This window comes from Vicugna pacos, chromosome 19 (genome assembly GCF_048564905.1).
Source record: "Vicugna pacos chromosome 19, VicPac4, whole genome shotgun sequence".
Classification (NCBI taxonomy): domain Eukaryota; kingdom Metazoa; phylum Chordata; class Mammalia; order Artiodactyla; family Camelidae; genus Vicugna; species Vicugna pacos.
This window is the reverse complement of record NC_133005.1, coordinates 21,862,643-21,883,226: the sequence shown is the minus strand read 5'-3', so window position 1 is coordinate 21,883,226 and position 20,584 is coordinate 21,862,643. Positions and strand designations below refer to the sequence as shown.

Here is a 20,584-nt window from a genome sequence, read left to right as displayed (position 1 = left end):
TGTGGTAACTTTTTTCAGAGACTTGGTGTCCATTCTCAAGAAGCTTATACTGAAGGTGAGTATCCTGACCATTACCTAATTCTTCTATATCCGTGTTCTGCCTCTTGCTGCTGGACTTTGTGCCCCAGGAGGCTGGCTGCTACAGACTGTACCACCTGGTCCCCTTTGCCTTCTGTCTTCTGGTTGGGTTGTTCCAAATGGGAGCTGAAGGAAATCAGAGGGTGGGAGAGGGGGTGGGGTATTCTCGCCTTCACCTGAGCATGGTTCTCCTGGTGGCCATGTTCCCCTGCAGCACATAGCATCTGCTGGACAGCCTCTCCTCCACAGCGATCGGTCTCACTGTGTTCCAGTAACACTTCCTTCATCTCCATCCTTCAGACCCAAGATGGGTACTGGCTTGCCTCTGTGGCTAGTTCCTGGGGTGTCTCATCCCACCTTATGGATTTCCCTAATCCTGTCTATCCCTCTATAATTGTCTCTTCATTAAACTCTCTTAATTAAGCCCTCTAAGTTCACCCTCTGTTCCCTGATTAGTACAGGACTGATGGAGACAAACATGCAAACAATGACATTACGGTGTACTGATTGCTTTGAAAGGCAGGTATAAAAAAAGAATATCTAGGTTTTACTGGAAGAATCAGAGAAGACTTCCCCAAGAAAATGATACTTCAGCTGAGACCAAAAAAAGAATCCGTCTTCACTAGTTTGTAAAAAGGAGAAGAACTTTCCAACCCTATGAGGTTTCCATAGATAAAGAAATAGGCCCAGAGAGGTTAAGCGACTTACCATGGTCACACAGGGAATAGCATAGATTCAAGCTTTCCACTTAATCCATCACACTACAGGGCAAATTTGTTACAGTAGTTCAGGTGCTTTTAGCTGCAAATAATCAGGAAAAAAAATGGCTTAGGCAGTAAATATATATATATAAAAATACATTTATATAATCTTGTTATATATTAACAAAAAGATAAAGTAACTCCAGGATTGATTAAATAAAATCAGATGTTCAACAAAGCTATCAAGAAAATCTAAATAAATAGATTGGAAGACTCAATACTGTGAAGTCAATCCTCCTTACATGTACCTATAGACTTAACAAAATCACAGTCAAATTCCTATGAAGTTTATGTGTAGAAATTATCAAGCCAATTCTAAAATGTGTATGGAAATACAAAGGACCTAGAGCAGCTTAGACAATCTTGAAGAAGAACATACACTGTGAAGTGTCAATGCTTAATACCAAGCTATAGTAATTATGCCAGGGTGGTACTGACACAAGGACAGACAAAGAGACAAGTGGAACAGAACTGGGAGTCCAGAAATGGACCCAAACATGTATGTCCTTTTGATTTACAACAAGGGTGCTGCTGCAATTCAGTGCTGGAGAAATTAGATATCCATACAGAAAATAATATGTATGGGGAAAAAATTAATCTCTACCTCACACCATACATAAGAATTAATGTGGGGTGGATCACAGACGTAAATGTAAAAGTTAAATAGAATCAGGCTTCTAAAGGAAAAGGGTGTGTTAGTTTCTGGTGCACAGCATAGTGATTCAGTTACACACACACACACACACACACACATATATATTCTTTTTCATTTTAAATTATTACAAGATATTCAATGTAGTTCTTTCTGTTATAAATTAGGACCTTGCTGTTTATCTATTTGATAAATAGTAGTTTGTATCTGCTAATCCTAAACTCCTAATTTATCTCTCTACCCCCTTTCCCTTTTGGTAACTATAAATTTGTTTCTTATGTCTGTGAGTCTGTTTCTGTTTTGTAAATAAGGTCATTTGTGTCATTTCTTTAGATTCCATGTGTAAGTGATATCATATGATATTTGTCTTTCTCCTTCTGATTTACTTCACTTAGTATGATAATCTCTAGGTCCATCCATGTTACTGCAAATGGGATTATTTCATTCTTTTTCATGGCTGAGTAGTATTCCATTGTGTGTATATGTGTGTGTGTGTGTGTGTACACATACGTATATATATACACATATACACTACATCTTCTTTATCCAGTCATCTGTAGATGAACATTTAGGTTGCTGCCATGTCTTGGCCATTGTAAATAGTGCTGCTATGAACATTGGGATGCATGTATATTTTTGAGTTAGAGTTTTCTCCAGATATATACCCAGGAGTGGGATTGCTGGACCATACAGTAAATCTATTTTTAGTTTCTTATGAAATCTTCATACTGTTTTCCATAGTGGCTGCACCAAATTACATTCCCACCAACAGTGTGGGAGAGTTCCCTTTTCTCCACACCCTCTCCAGCATTTATCATTTGTGGACTTTTTAATGATGGTCATTCTGAGCAGGTGTGAGGTGATACCTCATTATAGTTTTGATTTGCATTTCTCTGATAATTAGCGATACTGAGCATGTTTTCATGCACCTATATAACCTGCTTTTTAACTTAGTTTTTTTTTTTTAACTTTCACTGTAGTTGTACATTTCTTGCTTATTTGTTCCCACCCCCAATTCTGGTTGCTGAGGGGGATCAACTGTCAGAAGGAAGGACTCAGAACAGGTGAGGCATTGCGGGGCTCTGGCTGCGAATCTGGGAAGTAGCTACTCTCCCCAGATTGGGGAGATCCTAGAAGGGGGAAGGCCCAGCTCAGCTGCAGGAGCAAGGGGTCCAGGGCTGTGCCAGATGTGGTCAGGTCTGGAGCCCCTACAAGGGTCTGAAGGTAGGCAGATCCTTGGCCCTGGGGGAGGGAAAGGGTGAAACTGGAACTGGGGACCAGAAAGCCCACTAGAGGAAATGGCTTTGGGGCAGCAGGGTTCCCTCCTAGTCCTGGCATATCTCACTTAATATCAGTAATCAGGTCCTGAAAAACACACATTCTTAATGAAAATGCCAAAAGGAAACCTATTCCTATTAAATAAGAAAAATTATATACACATAAACTCAAAACCCTCAAACAATTTTCTGAAATTTTACTAAAATTCAGTAAAATGTATATATACATACATATTTTAAACTATCATGTTAGGATGTAAGATGCTTAGCATCACTTCTAGATCATGCACAATTAAATTGGGTGTTAAATATTTGCTTAGGGTCCGGTAACACAGCCTCTCTCTCTGCTACCAACAGCCAAGGTGCAAAAACTCTTTGTTATCCCTCAGTTGATTTTTTTAAATTGTATCTTCTACTATTAGATCCATCCGGGTATATTTATTAGTACATAATTTTTATTTCATTTGCTTTTAGAAAGAGAAAGAGGGAACATGAAAACAACTGTATCAGGAAGCATACGGTGGAAGATATGAGAAAAGAGCCACGAACAACTAAAAGGCTTGTATGTCTCATGTAACAAGAAGCCCTGGGCATACCCCTTCTTTGTCAGACTACAAAGACTTTCATCTTCAGGCTTTGTAGCCTCAGCGTTGCTTGATGTGTGCTGAATTTCTAGGCAATACAGCAATGTTCCAGGCAGGAAGAATGGAGAAAGGGGCAAAAAGGCCAAAGGAGTCAAGAAAATGGGGTCTGTTCCTCTATAAAAGCCTTCCTGGGAGTCTCACCCAGCGACTTCTACTGCACTCATCAACCAGAAGCACTTGGTCCCGGAAGGTCTGGGTCACTTGGTTCTCAATACGTCTACATGCAACTCTGATTTATCAATTCTTTTGGGATAAAATGGGAAACTTTTTTTTCTTCTAGGTAATTTGGTTTGAAATGTTCTACTGAGTTTTAGGGATGTAAGTATAAATGCTTTTCCAACATTCACCAGAGGGTATCTGAAGGATATGCTTTAAAACTGTGGAGGCTCCCTGCCCCCCACACCTCTATCTCATCTTTGGCAACAGTTACATGGTGAATATGACATTGTGGATGCCATCATTGATGTAAACTGTCCTTTATTGTTGGACATTTAGAATGTTTCCAACTTCTCACAGTTATAAACAAAGCTGCATTGAACATCTTTGTACAAACATCCTTACCCATTTGTCCAGTTACTTCTTTGAGCTAAATTAAATCCTTGAAAATGGCTGGCTTGAAGTTTCTACAAATTAAAAATTTTGATACATACTGCTGAACTGCCCTCCAGAAAGGTTGTACCAACTGCACTACGTCTCCATTGCTGGAGCAATAGACATGCATCACAGGGCACGCTGGCCCACCTGGATGAAGAGGAGGATAAATGGCTCTGTTAACATGGCCTCTGGAAGCAGAGTGCTCAGTAAGTCAGGCACCAATTACGTTTAGAAATGAGATTAGAACATGGAATCTTCCCATTTTTCTCTCTGGGAGTTTCAAAGTTCCATTCCTGGGCAGATGAAACAATAAAACAACACTGGTGAAATGAAGTCAGTGAGAACCCAGGACAGTTACACTGATCAATGTTTCCATTTAGGACAGACTTTCAGGGCAACTTGCTCAGCTCTGACTTGAAGGAAGATCAACATCATGCTCAGCACTCAGTTTTTCCCAATTACTGACTCTTCCTTCCTAAAACACACACATTGATCCCATCAGCTCCCTTCTTAAAAATGCTATGATGCTCCAGCCCAAACACGTTCCAAAAAATGATGCCTAACATCCTAGTAGAACAACTGAAATTGTTCACTATGAAATAATAAGAGCAGCATCAACAGTAACATAAAAGTTAGCACCTACATGATGGGGAGTTATTGTTTCATAAAAACAGAGTTTCAGTTTGGGATGATAAGAAAGTTCTGCAGATGGACAATGGTGATGGTTGCACCACAATGTGAAGGTACGTAATGCCTCTGAATTGGACACTTAAGGATGGTTAAATGATCAATTTCATGTTATGTATATTTTATACAATTAAAAAAATCTAAAAAAATCATTGACTTCCAGTTTCCAATCCAGCATGTAAGGGACTAAGAAGAGTTGTCACTCTGTCCTAACAACAAAGTAAAAAGGCAAAAACACAGTTTGATGAGACAGAGAAAACATCAGAATCAGACGCAGATAGAACAGAGGTGTTAGCACGACCAGACTGGGAACATAAAATAACATTGATTAATATGCTAAAGGCTCTAATGGAAAAAGTCGGCAACATGCAAGAACAGATGGGCAAGGAAAGCAGAGAGAGGGACATTCTAAGAAAGAATGAAAAAGAAATGTTTGAGATGGAAAACCCTGTAACAGAAATGAAAGTGGTCTCTGCCTTCCATGAAGACTCATAATGTGAGAAATTCTCCAAATATATAGCAAAAGGGTTCAGATGCAGGCTGCCCCCACCCCCCAAAAGTATCTATTCCACATATCATGTAGGTTAGGGCTGGACACTTCATGCCTTTCTCCTGACAGCTGCTAGCATCTGGTGCTGAATTAGAGGGCGGAGGTACTACCTTGACCTTGACTTCCCTTCACCAAGTTTAAATTTAAGTTCACAGTATTCAGAAGAGCCTCAGTAAGCCCAGCCTGATTAGGTAACCTGAGGACAGAGACAAAAAGCGTTTTAATAATTGCCCTATCTTTCCCTGTTTCTTTCTCCAGCCAGCTCACTCTGCCTTCTGCTGAGCTTTGAAGTGTAACTCAAAGGTCTGAGCTGATTTACTCCTGAGCACCTATCCAGTTCAGCTCTCAGCCCAATTAACAAGTATTTTATCCTGGGACTGGGCAAGCGGGTGCTGCCAGGATATTATTACTCAGCTCTCCAGCCAAGCTGTTGGGAGAAGAAGAAGGGCTTTTGCATCCAGAGGCAGCAGACATATCCCTCTAAAAGGGATGAAGGCAGTGCACAGAAGTCTGGGGAAGCACCAAGTGATCATTCAACCCTGAAGGGAGGTTGGGGATCAGGAGAGACTTCCGGGAAAACCCGATATTTCAGATGAGGCTGGAAGGAAGAGCAGGAATTAACTCCACTATAAAGGAAAAGTGTTCAAAACAAAGTACCTGTGTATACAGAGTTCTGGAGGCGTGAGAGGGCAAAATATATGGGGAAACAAACCCAGGGAGAGAGCTTAGAAATCCAACCAATAAGCAGTTCATCACTTCTTATTGTATCTTAGACCCCCCAAAAATCTGATGGGTTCTACCCTAGACCTGAGCCCATACACACACACGCAGAAACTGGCACCTGCTGTCCAGGGACCCCTGGTTAAGAATCCTTTACACAAGTCAATCTTTCATTCACAGATGCCCAAACAGGCCAAGAGAAGTCCAAAGTGGCCATCATGGCAAAGCACTGCCACTGCAGCAGTATTGTCTCGGGGCTCTCTTGTTCAGACTGGAAACATACCTCAAGTGATTAATGATCTTTATTTCAAAGTGAAGCAAGTGAAAGCTGACCGAAAGCTTCACAAGCTTGGAGAGGGCTTCACAAGTGATGTGCTTCACTGTCAGGCAACTAAGTGCCCAGACAGATTTTCCCCCGGAAGCCCCTAAATGTCACAATACCTGGTCTCTTCTCTGGGGCAGTTGGGTTTCTCTATAAAGGAAGCTCCAATCTACTGCTTGGGGTAGGGAGGTGCTTTAATGAGCCTAGATGTAAATATTCTGAAACGTGGCTGGGAACGGACTGGGGGTGTCAGCATTCAGGGTGCAGCTTTTTAGTCAACCCCTAAGTCTAGTTCAGCCCCCACCAGGCCTCTGTCTTTTCCCTCTGCTGGACTGTGGCCACTAAATCTGGAACCTCTCAGGTTCAAATACTTCAGAGATTAGATCCCCAGTATCCTCTGAACGAAGTGCCTTACTGCAAGGGGTCAAAAGGCCCCGCAAAAGAGACTTTAGGTCAGTCCTCCTCCTTCACCTCCACCTCCCTCACTACCTGGTTCTGCCAACTCCTGGCCTCCCAGGATTCCAGGGTGATGGGCTCTTCCTCGATATACACCCCTCCTTAAGCAGGATGGCGGCCCCGCCTCCATTTTGCCAAATCGTTTGTCACTCCCCGACTCAGTTCCTGTCTTCATTTATTGTGCTTCAGGGTTGGAGATGTCTCCTGGTGTCATCAAAGATAGAGAGGCTGTTTGCATGTTGTCCTTGCTGTCTGGAAAGGTTTTAAGGAGAAGAGAACAGGATAGAAACAAAACTCAGGCACCCTTGAATATGCTTAACAATACCAAATTGTACATTTAAGACTGGTGAAGATACTGAATCTAATGGTATGTATGTTTTTTTGTTTGTTTGTTTTGTTGCCAAAATTAAAAACAAAGCAAAACTCAGCCATCTTAAAACCAGAGGTCTCCCCATTGAGTTTTCTGTGAATTTTGAAAACAAACACAACAGGGGATTTCCTTGAAAATCCATTTGCACACAGAACGTGGATGTTTTGATTCCTTCTACACAGTTTATTGAGGCAATGACTGGGAATACCTAAAACAGTGGTCCTCAAACTGTGGTCCCTAGGCCAGCAGCATCAGCAGCACCAGAAACTTGTAAGAAATGCAAATTCTCGGGTCCTACCCCAGACCTACTAAATCAGAAGTTCTGCTATCTGTTTTTAAGAGGTCCTACATGACTAAATATTGAGTATCAGCCTTGTGATGGTTGATACATGGTTAAAGAGCCACTCATCTAAAGTACTATCCAGATGGGGGAGAATAAAACCAAGTACAGGCAAAACATCGAAGGAAGGATCTCACTCCAGCACACGGAGGAAAGGTAAAGGGACTCATGAAAGGGGGAGAGGAGGTAATTCACTGGGTGGTGACCATGTGTCAGGTACCAAGCTGGAAAGCTTACACACATCTCATTTATCCTCACAGTTTCTTTGAAAAGAAAGAATTATTTCCCCACCTTTACAGGTAAGAAAACAGAAGCTTAGGGAGGGTGACTTTGCTAGCTAAGAAGGATTTCAATTAAAGTCTGCCTGATTCCTTAGGTCCCCTTTATTTCCACACCTCCCTCTTTCAGAATTAACCTCATCACTGAGAATATCTGGCTATAGGAGAAAAGCAACAAGATTTCTCCTCTGCTTGGTAAAAATCCTATCCATCCTCCAAAGCAGAACTCCAACGTCAGCTTCTCTGGGAAGTCTTCCAGAGCCGCCTTGATCAAAGTTAACCTTCCCACAGCACTTTGCACATACCTGTCTTAGAGAACCTCATACACCTTACTGTAATATTTCAATCTTTAGTCTCAGGATCTCTTAGAAATTATTGATATTCATAAGCAAACAAACCTTGACCTAAACCTCACAACTAATGCAAAAATAACTCAAAATGGATTAAAGATTAGATGTAAAAATGTAACACCACAAGACTTTTAGAGAAAAAAAATAGAGGAAAATCTTTGGGACCCAGGGCTGGGTGAAGAGTTCTTAGACTGAACACCAAAAGCATGATCCGTAAAGGGAAAAAAAGATGAACTGGATCATTCAAACTGAAAATCTTTTGCTCTAAGAGCCTGTGAAGAGGACAAAAACACTGGGAGAAAACATGCAAACCACCTATCTGACAAAAGCCTGGCATCTAGAATGCATAAAGAACTCTCAAAATTCACGAGTTCAAAAATGGGCAAAAGACTTGAACAGATATTGCACTGAGAGAGAGAAACACTTGGCAAATAAGCACATGAAAATATTTTCAACATCATTACCGTCAGGAAATGCAAATTAAAATCACAGTGAGATAGCACTACACAACTATCAGAATGACTCAAATAAAAAATAGTGACAACACCAAGTGCTGGTGAAGATGCAGAGAGATTAGACTACATTCTGGTAGGAATATAAAACGGTACAGCCACTCAGGAAACGATGTGGTGACTCCTTACAAAATCGAGCATGTGCTGACCATACTACCCAGCAACTGTACTTCGGGGCATTTATTCCAGAGAAGTGGAAATGGATGATCACACAAGAACCCGTACATGAATGTTCATAGAAACTTTATTCATAATAGCAGAAGGCAGAAACAATCTGAATGCCCTTCCATCATACCTGGGATACTACTCAGCCACAGCAGGGAAACGCCATTGATACAGGCAACAACTTGAATGGATCTCAAGGGAATTATGCTGAGTGGGAAAGCCACCTTCAAAAAGCTACATAATGTATTATTCCATTTATATAATATTCTTGAAATGACAAAATTATAGAGAGGGAGAACCAGGGTTAGGGAGAGGAGAGGGAAGGAGGTGGCTGGGGCTACAAAAGGGAAGCACATGTTCTGTACCTTGACTGTGGTGGTGGCCACGCAAATCTACACGTCATACAGTTGCATAGAATTAAACACCCCCACACACAAATCCATGTAAAATTGGTGAAATCTGGATGAGATGGGTGGATTGTACCACTGCCAATTTCCTTGTTGTGATGTTGTACTAAAGTTACGCAAAATACTACCACTGGGGAAAGCTGAGTGAAAGGTACACAGATCTCTCTGTATTATTTCTTGAAACAACGCGTGAACCTGCAATGGTCTCAAAATAAGAAGTTTGAAAAAGAATTGAGGACCTCAAAGAGATTTTGTTCACGTGGGCTATGTCAATTGGTATTTACTATATTCAAAATTAAAATGGAGACATATTTATTTATTAAATTATCTTTAGAACAATAATAAACCCATCATTCATTAAAAGAAACAAAGCATGTTTATTTTAGGAACAATGTTTTCAAAAACTAGTGAGAAGTGTAATAATGTTTTGAAAATGTACAAGTGTCTTTAATGTCTGGCCTCATAGACAACAGGATTCTCATATCTGCTTTTACATTAATATGATGTGATGTCACACATCATGCAGCCTCTGGAAAATTCCACGGTACACATGAAAAATTGGGAATGAAGGAGGCAAAGAATGTCTTAGTATTCTTATGAAAATAATACAGCTCCCCTAAAAGGAACCCAGGGACCACCCCCAGGAGTCCCAGGACCACACTTTGGAAACTCCTGCACTTTTGTGATCATTGGTCCACAATGAGCAAGGACAGAGACAGCATATTTTTTTTTCTTTTTTTCTTTTTTTTCTTTTTGGTGCTTACTGTCAGAAGCTTTAATTGTCATTTTTAAGGCTTATTAATCAAGGGTATGAAATCTTGGCCCTAGTATCACTGTTCTTCTCATTTTGTCTTTTTTTAACACCTTTATTGTGGTATGATTCCTGTACAGTACACTACACATATTTCAGATGTACAATATGATGAATTTTGATAGATGCAGAGCATCTTTTTCATTGTTGTATTACACGTGCCTTGTACACGGCCTGGGCTAAAGGTGATACTGAATAAATATTTGATGAACCAATGGGATGGTAACAATTTGTTAGCCCTCGTTGGAGGAGAGAGAGAGAGGAGGGGGATGAGAAAGGAAACGGAAGGAGAAGGGGAGGAAGGGACAGAGGGAGAGGGAGAGGGTATGTGGGGTGGGGAGATATCACCAATCTGGTTGACAATATATTACTTTAGACTTCTAGTTGAGTCCGAGTAAAGGTCAGAGTGTTCTGGGAGTGCTTAGTCTCATGGAACAACGTTGTTTTGAGAAACGCAGCGGCTCCCAAAGCAGGAGACATGAGTCTGCAATGACTGAGTGGCCTTTTGATAAAGGTCTCGCTGTGTCACGGTTTTCACAAGTCTCGACCTGGAGGCCTCTCCACCCCATTCAGTCTAAGCACAGGGAGGTGGGGGCTTTGTGGGCTGTGCAGACACACAACAAATTCTTCCCTCCTGACTTCTTACCTTTGTACCCCTTACTTCCTAGGTCATCCCCAAAGCCCTCCTTAGTGGCAGGCTCAGTCCACTCAGTCCACAGCTGCTCTGGAAAGAGGAAAAGAGTGTTCTCATTGTTAGCAAATGGAAGATTGGCCAAACAGACACATCAGAGTTTGGAGCAGAGAAAGGTTTATTGCTGGGCTGAGCAAGAAGTACAGGTGGCTTATGCCCCCCAAACCCCCACTTCCCTAAGGGATTTCAGCTGAGCCTTTTTAAAGGACAGCTGAGGCAGGGGCATCCCAGAGTCTGTGATCAGCTGTGCATAATCTGATTGACTGATAGTGATCAATCTTTAGGTGCCAGAAGGTCTGGGGGCCACTTGCTCATGATCATCAAGTAGTTAATTTCTTCCATTGGGTGGTGGTTTTTAGCATCCAAGAAACTCAGGACATATGCATGAGATACTATGATCTGGGTACTTCAGAGGAGCTACAGCAGAGGATACAGGGGAGGGGTCTGTCCCAGGAAGGCCCATAGGGTCCTGCTCAGTTACATAGTCACCATTCCAGACAACAAATTTCCCAGTTCTCATCCAAGGTATTCATCAAAGCACAATTTAGCAGGAAGCACAGAAAAACGCAGAAGCTGGGTTACAAATGCCACTGGAAAATGTCTGCTGGTATCCACTTTGCATCAGACACCGAAGCAGACTGTGGAATATTCCGTAAGGAGCTCCTGCTCTCGTGGGGAAATGGTGTGACTCCATGCTGGCCGGAAACAGGGATTCTGAAGTGAAATGAGCCTGATGGGGAGAAATTGCCTCTCCTGGATCAGGGAAAGGAGGTGCACTTGATTCTGTCCTTCAAAGAAAAGAGAAGGCTGTTGCCAGGCAGGTAGAGGAAGAGCACACCCAAAGGTATTGTGTTAGGGAAGACAGTCAGCTGTGCTCATGCAGACTCAGGTAACAGTGGGCTGAACAAAACGCAAGTGTATCTCTTTCTATTATCACAGTCCAGGCTTAAGTGGTCTTCTGGCTCCTATGGTCCCATAATATCAGAGACCCAGACCCACCCCTCCTGAGGCTCCACCACACTTGAGGTCCCACCCTCATCCATTGGCGTGGTCCAGAACCATCCCATCTGCCTTCCAGCCAGTGGGAGTGGGCAAGCAGAAGGCCAGGCCTGCCCCTTTCTTCTGATGGCACAAATCGGAAGTTGCGCACTTCACTTCCGTTCACATCCCATTTGCCAGAAAACAGCTGCAAGGGAGGCTGGGAAATGCCCTTTTCAAATGCAAGCTTCTATTGCTCTATAAGAAAGTGGGGGACACCTAGAGGTTTCTGCCCCCAGCACAGAGGTGAGAAAGTGGAGGGAGGTTTGAGCAGTCAGTAGCTAGGTGTGTTTCGAAGTTGTAGGAGGGGGAAGGAAATACAGCAGGAAAGGTGGGTTGGAGCCACGTGGTGGGGGCCACTTCACTCTGTAAGTCAGTGGCTGCAAACCTGAGGGCACAGCAGCATTGCCCCAGGGCTGGTTGAAGGCCCCGAGAGCTGAGCCCCGCCTGAGTGTCTGATTCAGTAGGTCTGCAGAGGGGCCTGAAAGGTACATTTCCAACCAGACAAAGGGATGCTGGCACTGCTGGTCCAGGAACCTTGAGAAATGTGAGCCACAGAAAGTTTTACAGAGAAGAGCAAGCGGACAGGTGTGTATTTCAGACAGCTGATTCTGTTACAGCGACAGCGAACAAGCTGTACCAGAGCTGCCTGGAGCACTGGAGCTTCTCACCCTCTTGATCCTTAATGTTCCTGAGAAATTTCACTCAAGAATAACTGGAATGATAAAGAGCATGCAAAGCAGCGTTCACGGAGCTCCAGTGCCCAAGGGCCACTCCCACACCTGAGTGTTTCCATCAACAATAATAATGAGGACCATTCACCTACTCAGGGTGCCAAGGACTAGGAGATGGCACAGATCAAAAAGTGGGATGATGTTCCCAGGCCGTGGGGACTCATGCACTCTCCTATACTGTGGGTTGGAGAGAAAATTGGTACAACCCCCGGAAGGCAATTTGACAACTGAATCAGAATTTTAAATGCCCATGCCCTTTGACCCAATGGTTCCATTTCCAAGAATTGAGCCTACAGATATACTTGTGTTTACGAGCAAAAGGCAGGTTATTCAATGCCCATTGTTTGTACTGGCAAGAGATGAGAAATAACCTAACTATCGCCCATAGAGGGTGGGTTAAATAAACCATGGTGCATCTGAAAATGGAATAAAGGGTAGCCTTTAAAAATAACAAGTTAGATCTATATAAGCCAGTTTAGAATAATCATAGATAGATAAACATATGTCTTTCTTTCTCTCATACGTGTGTGTGTGTCAAGGGGCAGAACACACATACTGTGGTGATATGCTGTCATGTAAAAATACACATGTGCAGACATATATATATATGCTCATATATGCAGAGTACATCTCTGGAAGGATTCAGAAAAACAGTCTACCCTCTGGGATAGGAACTGGAGTGGAGGTCCAGGGTGAGAAGGAAATTTACTTTTCACTGAAAACTTTTTTGTTCGTTTGATTTTTTTCAATGTTATTTGTTATTTAAATAAACAAACATAGAAGGAGTGCCATGTGCTTTATCTCACTAAATCTTCAGAGTAACCTAGAAAGGAAGAAATCTTGCTATTCACAAGGCACAGGGAGGTTAAATCATTTGGAGGAGGGGCAGAAAGCAGATGGAAGGAGCTTTGATTACAAATTAAAACCCCACAAGGGTTTGCCACTTTCCATGGTGTCAATACTCCCATCCTAGTTGATTTCAAGCTGGATGTGATGTCACTGAGAGCTGGGAACAGATGTGCATGAACATAAGCCCAGAGGAAGCAGCTCCAACACACCCTTGTAGGGACCTTGCACCCCCAAAAAGGCACTGTTGACTCCTCTTACCTCGTACTTGAGAAATGTAAGCAAATATACCACTTTAGAACCTAAGAGCAGTTTCCAGGGATCTTTATAATAGACACTAGGGTGTTTATGGTATAAACAACCTGACTTGGTTTACAATAAATTTGAAACAGAAATTCAAATTAAGCATCTGTATTTTATATTTGCAAATTGCTTCGCCATTCTCTTTATGAAACACTGCACACAGCTATACTAGCATAAGGCAATAAAAGAACAATAAATTAATCAGTGTTAGCATTCTGTCAACACAGCCCCATATTCTTAGCAGGGCCAGCAATCTAAATTAGGAAAGTAGCCTAGAAACCTCTGTGCTTTAATGGGCGAGGTAGGGCGAGAGGACCAGACAGACCTGGACTCCAGTTGGGTTCCAGCTCTGCCACTTGCAAGGTACCTTGGGCAAATCACCTCACCTCTGAGTCTCAAATTACTCATCTGTTAAGGGAGGGTAATGCTCACTATACAGATTTGTACAGGCAGGTCTGCCAGGTTTAATAGGTGGGGTTCACGTGTGGTCTATACCTGGCTAGAAGACAGAGTGGTTTTCCCCAGAAATGATCCCTCAAAGTGGGAGTTGCTTTATATTTAAGTTATTATTAAGCCTTACAGAATCTTTCACATTTCCTAGACTCTCTCAATCACTTTACTTATTTAAAGTAACAGAGTAGTGTTTGCAAAAGACCAATTTATAGAAGTCACCTGAAGGAAGTGGTTTAAAAAAGTTTTGATGTGCTAATAACTTCATGATATATGTAAGTCAAATCATTACGCTGTACATCTTAAACTTATACAAGCTGTCTGTCAATTACATCCTAATAAAACTTGAAGGAAAAAAAACCCAAAAAAACAAAAACAATTTTGACACAGATGTAGTCATTATACTGGAGGTTGACCGCATATCCCTTGTAAAGATCTAAAATCTAAAGGAAAGCCACAGTGCAATAGAGCCGGGAGACTGTGGACTGAATACTTCTTTCTTTGTGTTCTCATGAGATCCTATGTTCCTCCATGACATATTATTCATCTCAATCCCCAATCCAGCAAACAGCAGGGGCTTAATCAGTACTCACTGAGAAAATGAGTGATGAGGTGTAGTCTACATGATTGCCTACTCTTTTTAAACTGAATTTTATTATTTTTTCATATCCACAAAAAGGGACTTAAATATTAATACCAGAAATACATAGGTTAAAAAGTTCAAATCATACAAAAGTGTTGAAAGAATCCCCTAGGGAGAATTCTTTTTGGCATCTAGAGTATTATTTATCCAACTATTTCTTTTATGCATGCAGAAACTAACACGTAAGTACAGAAGTTGTATCATGTAATGGCTTAAGATCACAACCTTTGGAATCGGATATGTCTTGGTTTGAAACCAAGTTCCACCATTTCTTAATGGTACCACCTCGAGAAAGTCACATAACTTCTCTGTGCCTCAGTTTCTATGAAAAATGAAGGTAATAATGAAACCTACCCTATAGGCATACTGGAATAATAAATTAGCACATATAAAGCATGTAGGACAGCCCCAAATAAACAACTCAATGAAGGTTAGCAACTGTGTACACATATTTAAACAAAATATGAGGTCATACTATAGATCCTAGTTTACATTTGCTTTTTCATGTAACAGTATATTGTGAATACTTGCTCTGTGGTAGTACACATGGAGCTAATTCCTTCTTTTTGATGGCTCCATGACATTCAAATGTGTGCCTCTATGTAACTAATCCCGTCTCTGGCACTTGAGTATTTCTAATATTTTACTATTACGAATGACCACAATAAAAATCCTTATGGCACATATATATTGTTCCACACTTGGGTAAACATTTCTATAGGATAAATTCTAGAAATGAAATTGCTGGTTCAGAGTGTATGAATTTTTAAATATATTAATAAACAATGAGTTATCAAATTGCCTTCCTGAAAGGGTGTGTGCTTTACACTTTGATCAACGAGTGTACTTTGTTGTCCTACGTTATGTACATTTCAACCAGATCCCCCAGTCCTTTATTTGGAACGTTCCACTAGTTGTAGGATAAAGGACTTTGCCCTGCTAGCTCTGCATCATATTCCTTTATCTTTCCAAAAATCATAACTAACTCGTAGGAACTTAGCAACCAGTTTTCTGCAGCAAATATTCAGATAATAGCCTGATAAAGAACTTCTATGGCATTCCCAGATGGGAGAGGAAGAAAGGTTGGAATTTCTGAGCCTTTTCAGTGGCAGGTTGGAGGAAATTAGAACAATCCTTTAAGTTTGGGAAACAGGGTGGCTGAATCTGCTTCCCTCTGTTTTCTGTGACTCAGATCCTTGTTAAATAGACGAGGGGCCCTCTCTGTTGAGTCTAGTGGCTGCAATGTCTCTAGTGCAGTGTCCCCAGGGTGTGATTTGGGTACTTATTACTTGTAGCCCTCCAGATGCTTCCAGGTAATACAAAGACAACAGGTGGATGTTACAGCCAGAAGCTGAACAGCGCCACCAAGCTGACAGGCTGTTTCAGTGGTGGCTTAAGCCCATGCCACTTTAATTTTTAATTTCAATTTTAATCCAAGTAATAAATATACATAATGTTTAAGAGTTAGTTACTACTACAGCTTAGATACCACTACAAGGCTTATAACAAAAATTCTGTCTCACCATCAAGTCCCATCCCATGAAGAAATAACTCATTCTATAGTTACTTCTTTATACCTGATTATGGTGTCACTAACTTACAGCTATGGAGAATAAGGACTTAGTTTTCCTCTCTCTCTGTCTACACACACCCCCCCACTCCAATTTTCCCAAAATAATCATATCATAATTTTTGGTTAAATCAATGTACTGTTTTTACATTACAATGACAATGTAATATTATTTCCAGCTAGGCATTATAATTTATGATGATTACGTTTTCCTTATAAACTGTCTTTGTTTTCTTGATTTTAATAATCACCTCGTGTCTTCTTTGCTTAGATTCTCTGTAATAGCTCCAATCCATCCCCAAATTCTTTGCCAGAACTCCAGTCCCCTACAATTGCCCCAGTTTTGTGCTCGGTCTAGGGGCAGTGTAGCGTAGGGTAGTGGTTCCCAAAGTGTGGTTCCCATACAGCAACATGAACATCAGCACCACCCGGATCCAGTTAGATATGCAAATCAAGCCCTACCCGAGACTTAACCGATTGGCCGCTCTGGGTGGGGGTGGGGCCTAGCAATCTAGTTTGTTACCAGCCCTACCCGTGATGCTGAGGTGCACTCAAGCTTGAGAACACCGGTTTGTATAAGGGTTAAGAGCTTGGTCATTAAAACCCAGGGCTGCTGGGTGTCAGATTTTAGCTATTTCACTTGTGATGTAACAGCTTCCGAGGCTCAATCTTCCCATTCGTATAACAGTTGCTGTGAGACCCATGGTGTTAGGCAGCACGACAGGCTCTGGTTTCTCTTGGACAGGCCCTCCCGGAGCTCCTGAAATCCAGTTCCATTATGCAAGGGGAGCTTAAGACGACAGCATAGCACCCTACTCAGATTATACTCTCTGTTGAGGTACCCACCTCCAGCTTCTGTCCTTCAGCATCTCCACGGCCCCTCTGAAGCCCTCCTCTCCCCTTAACCCGCTCCCACCCCCAGCTACTCTACTACAACCACCATTATCTCTGCCATAGCCCCGCGCCACGTCCAGCCCCCAACCCTTCCTCCCCCTGCCCACTCTCTTTCCACTGGAGCGGTCTCAGCCCCGTCTCCCAGCTGCCATCCCCTCCACACTCCTCCACTGCACCCACCCTTCCCCTCCCAGGCTAGGCCAGCTACTTCCCATGGCACCACCCCCTTCACCCGAGGCTGGCTGCCCCTTGGGTGTTCTCACCCCTTAAGTACCAGGGATGGAGAGGGTGCATGACCATTCTGCTTCTTGCTACGGGGCAACTCACCTGAGCCTCAGCCCTCTCCAGCTGCATCACTAACCACAGCGCTTCGCGTGCTGTCATTGCTCCATGTCCTCACTGCCGCCCACAAGCCCCTGCCTCATGAGTGGGCCCCATCTTGTCTCTCCGCATTCTCCGAGCCTCCTCATGACTCTCCCCTATTCCCTGCACTCAGTGCCACAGGCCCCCTTGCAACCTCCCACCTCAGGGCCATTGCACTTGATCTTCCCTCAGACGAGGGAGGACTGCTCTTCTAGTCAGTATGTATTTCGCCGATTCTTTTACTTCAATGAGGTCTCTACTCAATGGTCACCTCCTTACAGCAGTTTTCCCAAACCATCCACTCTAAAATAGCACCTCCCCTCTCCCTTGCTATTCCTTCACTGGCTTTATTGTCCTTTGAGGGCTAATGTTATTTGGAATCACATAATTCCATTATGTCTTATTTTCTTTGTCAGCTCTCTCAAAGGCCAGTGTTTACTGGAAGGGCCTAAAGCCTCACTGCTACCTGTCCCTTTTCCTTCTCTTCTTGTCACTAAATGTTGACCTCTAATCATGTCTGGCACTGTGTGGGGCTCCAGGGAACTCCAGGTAGGCCTGTTTGTCAACAGAGAAAAGCGTGGAAGGCTTGCCGTAAACGTTCCCATAAATGCTTACCTTGGGAAGGGCTGAGCCGGGTAAGGTGGTGTGCAGAGCCTGGCATCTCAGTTCCAATCCCAGCTGATCAAACTCCTCCCTCAGTCTCCTCATCTGGAAAATGGGGCTGATGATAGTAAACCTCACAGGATGGTCGTTCATGAGAATTTGTGAAATCCAGTGCTTGAGAGAGAGAAAACATTAATAAATGTTGGCTATTGGCCATCATAAGAAGAGGTTACTTTTGTAACTTAAGAAAAACCAGAATAAAAGAAAAAATGGTCAAGCCATCAACAATTTTTCAAGTAGCCTGGCCCTTCTCACAAGCATGTGACAGGATCTATATTCCTTATGGTCTTCTCAGAACTTCAGATCCAAGCTCTCTTAAAATTCAGGTGGGGAAACTGGCTGGAAGAGAGCTTGCTCAACCCATGGGGCTGATGAGGGAAGGAACAGAGCCCTTCCTGAGCACGAGGTAGCCTTCTGTCCCTAGAAGCTCTTAACAATCAGGTTTATTTATCTATTTAATGGAGGTACTAGGGATTGAACCCAGGCCCTCATGCATACTAAGCATGCGCTCTACCACTGAGCTATACCCGCCCCCCTAGAAGCTCTAAGTACAATGTGAGTGTTCATGGTGGCATGTTTTGGGTTTGCTTTTTCATCTTTTAAATCAACTTTATTACAATCTAATTTACATACAATAAAATTCCATCACCCAGAAAATTCCCTTGTGCCCCTTGGCATCTAAATTCCCATCCAAAGATAACCACTGATATGATTCCTGCCACCGCAGAGCAGTGCAGCTTGACTTTATATTAATGGAATCACAGAGAATGTATTTTTCCTCCATTTTTTTACAGCTTTATTGAGGTAAAGCTGTAAAATTGATGTACCTAAATTGCGTTTATTTAAAGTGTACAGTTTGAAGTGTTTTTTAACATACTGCCCCCTTGAAACTATCACAAGATAATTTCAAGATAATGAACGTATCCATCTCCTCAGAAAGTTTCCCATATACCTTTGTATTCCATCCCTCCCTCCGTCCGCACCCCAACTACTAATTTGCTTTCTGTCACCATAAATTAGTTTGCATTTTAAAGAATCGTATATAAAATCATCCAGTTTATATATACCCTCTGGTGCCTGGCTTCTTTCACTTAACAGAATTATTTTGATTCATCCTTGTTGTCAGATCAATACTTCATTCTTTTTTCCCCCCACTGAACAGCATTTCTTGGTTCAAGAATACCACAATTTAGTTATCTAGTCATTTACTGATGAACATTAGAGTATTTTCCAGTTTGAGACTTTTATGGAAAAAGCCACGATAAACATTCTTATGCCAGTGTATTTGTGAACATAAGTTTTCCTTTATCTTGGGTAAATACCTAGGCATGGGATTACTGGGCCACAGAGTAGATATGTATTTAACTTTATAGGAAACTGCCAAAGTTTTTTTTGCCAAAGTAGGTGTACCATTTCACATTCTCACCAATTGGCTTAAGTTTGACATCAATCATGTTCCTGTCTCAGGGCTTCTCTACTTATTCCCCTCTTCCTGAAATACCTTTCCATAGTTTAGCAGGGCTGGCCTCAGGTTTCAGCTCACGCGTCATATTCCAAAGAGACTGTTATTGACCTGTTATAGACTGCCCCCCTCCCCATCCCTGCCAAAATCATATGTTGAATTCACAGCCTCCACTACCTTAGAATGTAACATATTTGGAGATAAAGTCTTTAAAAGGCTGATTAAGGTAAAAATAAGCCAGTCAGGGTGCGCCCTAAACCAATGTGACTGTGTCCTTATAAGAAAAGGATAAGATACCCACACAGAGAAAACGTCTTGTGGGGACACAGCCAGAAGGCTGCCACCTGCAAACTATGGAGAGAGGTCTCAGGAGGAACCAAACCTGCCAGCACTTTGACCCTGGACTTCTAGTCTCTGAAACTTCGAGAAAATAAACTTCTGTTAAACCACCCAGCTCGTGGTATTTTGTTATGGTAGCCCTAACAAAGTAATACAGAGGCCTTCCAATCACTACTTTGTTACCATTAGAATAACTGACTCAGGCAAGAATCATTAATGAATATTAAAAACAGTGGGTGAGGGTCTGATGAAAAACAGGATGGTCCGAAAATAACTTCCCACTTCCTACAAAATACTTAGTTACAACGGGAACCTTGGCAGACACCACCTTAACAAAACGATCAAAGTTAACATCATCAATATTGGAATAAGCCAACATATTGCGCCTCCTGATGTGATACACTGAGGACACAATTTCTTTCAGTGGCTTTCCTGCCCAAAATGCATAACCTGATTCTAATTAATCATGAGAAAATATCAGAGAAATCCAAACTTAGGGACATCTACAAAATAACTCACCAGTACTCTTCAAACATGTCAAGGTCATAAAGGACAATGAAAAGTAATTAACTGCCTTTCTAAATTAAAGGAAACTAAAGAGGCATGACAACCAA

At 42.2% G+C, this 20,584-nt stretch overlaps 1 protein-coding gene and 1 non-coding gene across 11 annotated transcripts in view; both read right to left on the bottom strand.

Annotated features, from left to right (window-relative positions):
- PDYN (prodynorphin) overlaps window positions 1–20,584 on the bottom strand; it is an 87,775-nt gene that overhangs the window by 65,668 nt on the left and 1,523 nt on the right. For 4 of the 10 annotated variants that reach the window (XM_072943934.1, XM_072943943.1, XM_072943938.1 and 1 more), the window contains exons 2-7: window positions 18,122–18,283; window positions 11,155–11,453; window positions 10,621–10,698; window positions 6,775–6,993; window positions 787–879; window positions 76–204 (exon numbers count right to left, since the gene is read on the bottom strand). The gene's annotated coding sequence lies outside the window, so the exon portion shown is untranslated. The remainder of the gene's footprint in view (window positions 1–75; window positions 205–786; window positions 880–6,774; window positions 6,994–10,620; window positions 10,699–11,154; window positions 11,454–18,121; window positions 18,284–20,584) is intronic. The other 6 variants (XM_072943937.1, XM_072943935.1, XM_072943936.1 and 3 more) reach the window with 6 other exon arrangements.
- Window positions 18,629–18,701, bottom strand: TRNAT-AGU (transfer RNA threonine (anticodon AGU)). Its single transcript has one exon. It is a non-coding gene; the product is annotated as a tRNA-Thr (tRNA).